The sequence below is a fragment of the Rhagoletis zephyria genome, unplaced genomic scaffold (genome assembly GCF_001687245.7).
Source record: "Rhagoletis zephyria isolate East Lansing unplaced genomic scaffold, Rhagoletis_zephyria_1.1 Rzeph_scaffold_07654, whole genome shotgun sequence".
Taxonomy (NCBI): domain Eukaryota; kingdom Metazoa; phylum Arthropoda; class Insecta; order Diptera; family Tephritidae; genus Rhagoletis; species Rhagoletis zephyria.
This window is the reverse complement of record NW_016164736.1, coordinates 1-10,083: the sequence shown is the minus strand read 5'-3', so window position 1 is coordinate 10,083 and position 10,083 is coordinate 1. Positions and strand designations below refer to the sequence as shown.

The 10,083-nt window shown below is 31.8% G+C and overlaps 1 long non-coding RNA gene across 1 annotated transcript; it reads right to left on the bottom strand.

Moving 5' to 3' along the window:
* Positions 1-8,885: 8,885 nt before the first annotated feature.
* On the bottom strand, positions 8,886-9,360 carry LOC108374372 (uncharacterized). The gene is made up of 2 exons (XR_001849037.1): positions 9,253-9,360; positions 8,886-9,188 (listed from the first exon to the last, which is right to left on the bottom strand). It is a non-coding gene; the product is annotated as an uncharacterized LOC108374372 (long non-coding RNA).
* Positions 9,361-10,083: the final 723 nt, after the last annotated feature.

Sequence of the window (10,083 nt, the reverse complement as noted above, 5' to 3'; positions counted from 1 at the left end):
TTCTTTAACTAGTATTTGTGCCTAGAGGGTACTAAAAAGGCAACATTTTTCGGTAATAAAAAAAACGCCATTAAATATCTCGACTGCTTCCACATTGCTAATTAGATCCATATACATAATTTAATAGTGTCTGTTCTTACGTTACCAATAGTAATTTTGAATACAAATATCCTGATCCCTATTTATCTGAAAACTATTAAAAATTTATAAATTAAAGTAATTAACTCATTTATTAATAGTTTTAAGTTGTAAATATAGAAATATGAGCAAACACAAGTATTATACTAAATGTTTTTCTTTTAACATGGAGACCTGCATTGCAGCATAGCTTCGGCACAGAAATGAGGAAATTGAATGCACTTCAGCAGAAAATTATTGATTCCCTATAAAAAAGACAGATGAAAATGAAATATGTAATTAAAGGTAAAAATACATTTACTTAATTCACTTAAGTCATTCAAAGTTATACATACAAATTTATGTTAAATATAAGTAGGGAGTCGAGTTGATATGAAACTTGGATTTGATATTAGAAAAATTGAGGCTTTGGAGAACCGCTTTTTTCTTCATATTGGTTAAGGAAACAAATATAAAGCAAAGCTCAAACAATAATGACACTAAAAGCATCGGCATATTCACGAACCGCCCGAATAAAAGGACGAATCTACATACACATATACATACATATGTATTATTTGTGACGCAAAATATTTATATGAAGGCGTTTTTTAAGGTAATTGCAAAGTTAATTTAGCTTATCTATGCATAATGACGCAGAGTAACTAAAGCTTGACTTCTTCAATATTATTACAATGACATCATTGAGCAAAGCATCCATAAAAAATGCATTGCGATATCTATTACTGGCTTTTGTGCTGCTAAATTTTCTTTTGTACATATCTATGTATAAGTATGTAAGCAGCAGCGGATTTCAGCTGGTGTGCCCGGCGGCTATCCAAGGTATCGGGGGTTTGGAGGATGCCGTGTGCTCTCCTACCGATCTATAAAAACATATACCGAGACAATAGTGCGATTCATAAAACGTGACAAAGTGGCATTTTTGGCAAAACCGCAACATTGCAAACAAAGTTGTATAAATGACCTATCATTCGTATTTCAAATGTGTAATTTATCTTTATATTAAATCGGCCGTAATTTTAGTCCGATTTCAATAATTTTCAACGGTTTGCTTTTATGTGGCAAGCACAACAACCATACCGAGTTTGGTACAAATTGGTAGTACTGTTACCGAGAAATAATATAATAATATATTATAAGTGGGTGGTGCCACGCCCATTTTCCAAAATTTTATCACAAACGTATTTCTTGGTAAAGAATTAATATTTACTGAATTATCGGAGATTTCGTGTTTCTCTAAATTACCGTTATATGGGATGTGGATGTGGTTATTGTCCGATCTTAATAATTTTTTTTCGAGTTTCTGAAAATTACCGTTATATGGGAGGTAAGCGTGGTTATCGTTAGATTTTGCCCATTTTCAATGCCATCCGTCCAAACATACGCCCGAAAGAAGTGCACGCACTAAGTTTCGTTAAGATATCTCAATTTTTACTCGAATTATCGTGTGCACAGATAGTTACCGCTTAATCGACTTCTCTTTTCATTCTGATCATTTATGTATACATTTGTCTATATCTATCTCGATTTGTTTTGCCTGTTACAAACAACCGTTATGTGAACAAAGTTATAATACCCTTGTGCACAAGTGCGCTCGGGTATAAAAATTATAACTCTTAAGTACTTATGTCGTTTTCTTTTCTACAAAAATGTTGCCTTCTCAATGCCCTTTACCTAGTATTTGTGCGTAGAGGAGAAGGCAGCATTAGTTGTGTTAAAAATTTTTGGATATTACAGAGCTCGCGGTCTCCCTCCCTCTAGGACCGGGGGCCTGTGGCATTTTGCCAGCTAAGCCCCCCATAAGTGACGCCTCTGACTATAGCAATATTACCGGCAATACAATTGTTTTCGAGGACGAGACATTTTCGTATTGCCGGCAACAAAATTTGTTTGGTGGACAAGTACAGCCATTTAAAGTTTTCGCGATTCATAATTTGTAGGGAAAAGCTGTAAGCTTTCATAATGATTTAATATGGATTACGGAAAGGGGTTTTACTTTTCCTGTGGAATTTCAAATATTTGCGCTGTATTCTACTTACATTCCAGCAACCACAACAGGCTTCAAGCATATATAGGAATATATAAAAAAATGCACCCAGGAAAGCCACAAAAAAGGAAATGAAAATTAAAATCAAAAGCCAGAAAATGAACCAGATCGGATTTTTCATAATGACGTAGATGTAAATATATTTTAAATCACTCGATGATGCAGAAGTCCAACTTAAGTTTATTCTTTGCAATTATTGATGGTGCGGCGAGTTTCAGTTTGCTTGATTAGATGTTGAGTTTGCTTTATATACGTATGTTTGTGTTTGGATCTGTATTTTTGATATTTATCAGAAAGAGGCAATTTATAAGAATGTCAAAAGATTGTAAGATTGTGGCATGTTTTGGTTTGGGTTGTTTTTTCCAAAGGTATTTTCCCAATATTTTTATTTATGTGAAAAAAAGTCATTCTTGTCCCAATTATTATTTTTTTTTTCAAGTACGATGTGCTGGTATTTGAAAAAAAAAATTGGGACAATGTCTTTTTTTGAATGACGTTCAATCATCCTACCTTTCCCTTTCATTCTTTGAAAGAGTTTATTAGCAAAGAAATAAAAAGGGTGAGAAATACCTTTCCATCGGAAAGTTTAGGAAGAGTTTAGGTTCAGTTATTCAAGTTTTTCTTATACCAATCTCTGGAAAAAGTTAAAAAAAACAGCAACAAAAATCTGATTATTACGATTCTAAAATTTTTTAAAAATGTTTTTATGCAAATTTTTAAGCTTAAACCGTTTTGTCGTTTGAGGGGATTTAAAAAAAAAAACTTTAAGAAACCATTTTTATTTATAAAAAACTTCATTTTTGGAGGTATTTTCAAATCGGTTCAGCTCACGTAAATCTTTATATTTTTCCGAAATATCTTGGTGGGCGTCTTAAAATAAAATAGATTTTATAGTTCCAATCTAAAAACAGTACCGATTTTTTTTTGTATGAGGAGTGATGCAGTCTAATTTACATATGAAAGGGTTAGAATCGTAAGGGTCTAAGTGACATTTTTTGAAAATATAAGATATAACCATATTTGTATAGTTAAATATAGTGTTTATATGGTGACAAAGATTAACATTCATTTAAATTAATTAATTAACCTGCATTCATTCAGGCAAGAATGATTTCAAATGCATTTACCCAGGATTTACAACCTTAACCTTAATTTTCTCGGGTTATTCGAAAAAAGTTAGTTTGAAAAAACAACGGTTTTTAATTTTTAAATTCAGAAAAAAAAACCGGTTGGACCGGAAGTTTCTTTTTATTTTTTCGCGTTCGGATGACGTTTACAGTTGGTCAAAAATGAAAGCTAAAAATGGGATAAAACTATTAAAGTTAATTACAGCTTTCATTTAAATGATAATTAAATGGAACAAGTAAGTTATTTTCTTGTATTTAGAGTAAACGAAACGATTAGATCTAATAACTATTTAAAAGTTCTGGGAGCAGCTGATTTTTTCGTTAATTGTTAAAAAATCTTAACTTTACCTTATTTTTTTCAAAGCCACTTTTGGTTTTGTTTTTACCAAAAACTACTTTGAACTATTACTTTTTATAAAAGTCAACTGAAGTTATAAATAAGTTACAAAACTGTTAGAAAAAAGTATACTAACCGATAAGCATTGTACTGATTTTTAACATAAAATGCATGCTTTGTAACATTTGAAACCTTTGAATAATACAAATGGTAATAAAGAAATTTTTGTTATTTCCCAATTGAAAGTGAAATAACACAAATTTATTTTAATTCTGTTATGGTTGAGTAATAAGATCAGTTTTTAAATTGTACAATTGAGTGAAAAAGCAAAAAAGTGCACATAGTCACCCAGTTACATTTGACAAAATAAGGTGACATAAGTACGGTGACCATATTAACCAACGTAAAATAGAGGACATTTTTTTCAAAATTATTTGGGAATACGTACATACAACTTGTACGATATAAGTACCGTCCCCATATCGTAATTTAAATCAAATATTTACCAGTTAATTAGCCGATTCCGAAAAATAAAGCCAACTCCTTTTCAAGGATTTCGCCATCCTTTGCTCGCAAAATGCGTTTACCATAATTCATACCGCACGCCGAAGCTAGCACACAGTGGTTTAAAATTGGAATTTTTTGTTGAAAATTTTTTTATAACATTTCAAACCTTTTTTTGTAATTTTTTCGCTTTGGGGAACCATACAATTATTTTCAACTAGTCTTTGTTATGTAACATTTATTAGCTGGAACAGGCGAACACATTTACTTCAAAAATGCAACTGTTTCTGCATTTTGCTCTAAAAATTTTAGTATAATCAAATAAAAATTCACAAATCAGGTTCAACTGGTCTCTTGCAAATATTATAAGCTTTCATAAAAAAAAAATGATCAAATTAAGTGAAAAAATTAAGGCTTAATGCCAGTTTAGAACCACTGTGCAGCAGGGGGTTTATTGTTCTCTATCAGTGGAACTAGAAACTCAGCGTGCAATACAATCCTGGACACAGCTTTCCCTGTGCTTTATAGATTGTGCAAAGATTACGTATTAAATAAAAACCCTTAAGTGGGGGCGAATCGAACTGGCGAAGGTTTTCATTATATTTTATAAGGGACATTTTTATTTTTCATATTCTGTGTTTAAAAATTTACCGTCCTTTATTTTGAAAAAAAATTATAAAGGACAGGGGGTTAAAATAAAGGACTCTCCTTTAAAATAAAGGACGGATGGTCACCGTAGACATAAGGCTCATGGCCATATTTGGAATTGACATTATGGGCCTTAAATATGTTTCAACAAAAAATTAGTACATGCACAAGTTCAATGGACGGATATTTGGGGAAAAAAAAATTATATGTGTATACGTATGTAAGTATGTATAAAATTTTGAAAGTGCCCAGATTCGCGGCGATCCGCGACACTAGTTCACTGCTAATAACTATTTATGTCTACATATCGTCGTTCACTGCTGAAACTGAAACATAAAGGAGAGTATCGGGTAATTGTGTAAGGAAACAATAAAATCGGTTCATTTTCTATAAATACTTTTTTCTTATAAATTCTTTTTTCATCTTTGGCTTATGAATATATTGTACCATGATACAAAAAAGAAGGTGGTTTCAATAAACAACTTTTTGATTAAAAAGCAGATTTTTGACAATTGCTCAATTGTGAAAAATTCGAAGCGGCATTACCCAATTGTAAGTTTTTTGGTGTGGGACATTTTATATCCTAAATTTGGGATTATAAAGTAAATAGTTGTATTGATATATACCTTTTAAAACTAATCAATATCTTATTTTGAAAACGTTTAAATTTTACATTAAATTCGATAACAACTTGCCAAATCATTATTTTAATATTAATACAATTTTAGTGAACATATTTTAAAAGTATGTTAGTGTCCTCATGTCATCTCATTAATTCACAATGTAGTTTTCTATATCGGATACGTAATTCTGATGTAATTCTGAAATTACACATTTACACAAATTACTGAAATTACACATTTCGATGTGTTATTTAATACATATTGTCTTTGTCCATTTAACAGCAATGGAATTTACTTTGGAACTCATGGGCCGTAAAATTTTTCTAGCAACACATATTGTTTTCACATAAAATTTTGACACACCCAAAATTGAAGGATAAAATAAATAGATAAAAACAAATTTTCAATAAAACTGATCTGTGTAGTCCAGGGTCGTCTTTAGTAAATGTTTTGGAGGCTGTTTTAACATATCCTATCTTATTATATATTTCTTAGCTTTTCTACATTCTGAGAAGTTGAGAGAATGAAGTCTAATATTCTTTTTTGGTCAACTACGATGTTTGATTTCATTTTTTGCAATCATTAGTTCATTTCGCTTGAGGAGTCACAATGCCCATACCGGCTTTTTTTGAAATTTCGGACACAAGTTTTCCAATAATGGTTATAGGCTAAAACAAAACCGATATCTAAAGTGCGTGTAGAACCTCCCATAGAAATCGAATTTTTCATAGTGCATATCTCTGGAAGTATTTGTGGTAGAGTCCTGGAACTTTGTATGGATATATGTATATGAAGTCAATCTTAAGCTCATGGAAAAATAAGAGTTTATTGGAAAATGCGGCGTGCCACCGTAGAACTAGGAATAGAGGTAAATGAAATCAATCCCAAACCTATGAAAAATGGGGGTATATGAAAACAATCTAGCGGTATAGGCCAAATAAACTAAAATTCTGGTGACGCATAAAAACCTCTGGAAGCATTTACCTAGAATACAGAGATAAGGTATTTTTCCAACGAAAATATGTACAGAAAAACGGGCGCCACACCTTCTGGAAAGTAACATGATCACAGGGTGTATCCCGAAAACCATTTTAAGCTAAACCTTCAGGGATTATATTCTTGCCAAGACCCACAGGCATAAGCCGAAATTGCGTCGCAAGTTTTATGATCGGCTTGGGTAAGGTTTAACCACTTAACCCCCCTTTGTTTTCGTCGCTACTGAATTCTATAAACTGTCAGCTTTCACACAATTTAAAATATACATGTGTATTTAAAAATGTCATGAAAATTGTGTTGCTAGCTTCATGTTGCAAAATGTTTCAAGGAAATGTTGTGGAATTTCACACTTATTTCTTGTTTATTTCTTATTATGCTATGCTTAAGAACAAAATATTTTTAAATCGACAAAACATTAATAAGAAAATTTGAAGGATTTTAGATATTGGGTATGGTAGCACGAAATGTCACAATCTGCTTAATTGTCAGGTTGTAAATATGGCGACGAAAAAGTGGCAATAGAACTACCTTGTTTTTTGTATCATGTATTGTACTACGTTTATGCATGCAGAATTCATGAATTCTTCATATCCTGAATTCAAAAATGGTTTCCGTTTATGCATAATTCGCGAATTCATGAATGAATGAACAGTAAGGTTGTGGTATTTTTCCCCTTTTTTTTTAATGTGCAAAAGCCGTTGGTACCAGGAAATGGTCCATGGTATATTTAATCTGGTTTTAATACATTTGAATTTCTTCTATGAATTTATTTTATATCTCAACAAATCCACGTAACTTTTCTAGTGTTTTAAATCATGGTTATGGAACGACATACTTTTGATTATAAAAACATCATAACGCTAGTAAATAGCTGTTTGTGAAACGCGGCGTTGCCGGACTAGCACCTCACGAGTTTATGAAATGATGCCGAAATTCATGGTTAATTTCCAAACTGGCGTTACGTTATGCTCGTATGACAAATTGCAAAAAAAATAGAAAAAGTCAAAATTCTGGCAAGGTTTTTCTAGATTTTCATAGCAATTAAATGGCTCCCTATTTAGTAAAAAAATTACAACTGTTGGTAGTAGCGATTTAAAGATAATAGTAAACTTACGCGCTGGCGTGACGTTACAAGAAACTGAAGTGGATTTTGACTTCGATTAGAAAATTGCAAAATTCTGCGAATTGGGCAATACTATTTGTATAAAAGCATTTGTAGTAATATTGGAAATGTTTAGGGTTAATTTTGCGATTATTGAAATGTACAAATCTTTTCTGCTTTATGTTTAATCAGCTGAACTATCTGACGTGACGTTACCTGGTGTTACGTTATTCAAATTTGCATTGAAAAAGTTTTGTTAATATTGTTCTTGAAAGAATCAACAAATCAGAGCATAAATATGAGTTTTCAAAATGTGTCTGCTTACATAACCAGTTACATACTCAAAAAGGAGTTGTGCTCGCAAAAATATTTCATATGGCATGCCCAAATTTTGAAAACTTAAATCATAATTATTTTAATTTTTGGTACTCAAAATGGTTTTTAAGAAAGGTTGTTAGTTTTTATGATTCAAAGGTGCCGCCAGGAGTTAACATCGTAAATAATATTCGGCATTTATTTTATACAGATAACTTTTGAAATATTAAATAAAGATAATTTCTGTTCCCGAATTCGTAACATTGAGCTTTTAAAATGCGTCTATTTGATTATCAATGATTTTTCCAAGTCTATGTAAACTGGAAAATTACCGTAACAATGATAACACCCGGCGAGAGTTTATTTTTTACATTTTTCTGTTCACTCATTCATTAGAACGTTGTTGCGGATAATATGGGGCCGGACGATTTGAACGCATTCTTTTCATTTTGTCTCTAGTAAGGAATTCATAGAATATTGCATGAAAATAATGGCGCTAGAGAAACCAAGTGAGTTTTTGCAAATTGTTTTGCAAAAAATGTAATTAAATAATAATAAGCTGATACCGAATAATTTCATTATCTTACGTTCTTTATAACCATTGTACCTGATAAACTACACGACTATTCTCTTCCAGATCTGGACTTAATAATAAATTAATACGGTGAATTAATAGAAAAAATGCGTGACTCACAAACAGTGTGGCCAGACATGTATTTTGGGTTGAAATCGTTGTAATTTCAATTATGACTTTATTACTCATTTGTACAATTTCGAATGAGACTTTATTTCACTTCTGGAATGGAAATAAAGTCATATGGTTTTATTTCCAAAACAAAATGGAAATACGACCATGTGGCCTTATTGCGTATGGTGTTATTGCACCCCACCTCTTTAAATTACCTATAACCTGATTAAGAAGTTTCACTTCAAAAAATTAGCAATTAGTTGAAAATCAAGGCCAGGGACTATTTTGAGTAGTACATTCCAGTTTGGCACCACTGTTCGGTGGCCGTATTCTGCCCTATTAATGAAACACGACGGTAGGTAATATTTACATAAATATATTTATTTTAGCAAAAAACGTCTTAAACCAATTTGTTCTGAGTAGAAAAATATTTGATGTAAATAATTGAATGGCCTCTAAATATGTAACTGCACGTAACCAAGTATTAAGTGAAGCTATGGTTATAAAGCTTTGTAAACACACAAGCAATGCAAAAAAATATGATCAGAATGAAAATTTCTTATTATCTAAGAATAACATTTAGCAAGGAGACTTGCAGTCCAACATAGCTTGAGCGCAGTAGTGAGGAAATTGTATGCCTTGCAACAGTATGCCGTTGATACCCTGAAAAGATATGTAAAAAAGGATTAAAATTAAAAGACCAAAAAACTAATAAGAATAGGTTTACATAACGTCGTTTAAAGTACAAAACCGCGTATCGTGGTTCTGCAAAGCCTCGTAACTGATATTTGTGCGAAACAAGATATTTGCTCACTGAAAGCTCCTGGCATCAATCCCTTATCTATTCATACTAAATAATCGATACTGCACAATGACTTTTACTGACGATGACGTTATTCAGAATGGGGCCGACTAAAATTTGATAACTATTTCGGCGATGATATCTCTAAAAGTGCATAATTCATTTAGTGATACGTGAAGAAAAAAATTATTCATATCACATCAACATGCATATGTATGTAATTATGGTTGATTAAAATAATCAAAATTTTTGTGAATAAGCGAGATATGCTGAACAATTAAAACAACATCGATTGCAAAAAAGTGACGCATTTGTTATCTCAGGGACATATGTATGTAAATATCCATATGTATGTATATACATTACGGTAGTCCAAAGTAAGTAAAGTCGGAATTTTAGTGCTCTCAGTCCCTAGGATTTTTCTACATCGAAAAAATATACCCCTATTTTTTATTTCAAATAAAAAAATATTTAGATGTGGCTCAAAGCGGTTTCCAAGTTTTCCAAGTATTCTATATGGGAAAAACAGCTTTTCGTATAAATGGTATAGAATTCTTGGCGGAGCTATGGTTACTAAGAACAAATGGTTCAATAAATAATTGGGCATTATTGGAACTATCCTAGGGGGTGAGAGTATAAAATTCCGACTACTTTTCCACGTGCGTTTTGGACCACCCTAATGTGCATACATACCTAACAAAAAATGGCAAAACCACATAAAACGTTATCAGCACAATAAAATTAAGAAACGGCTTT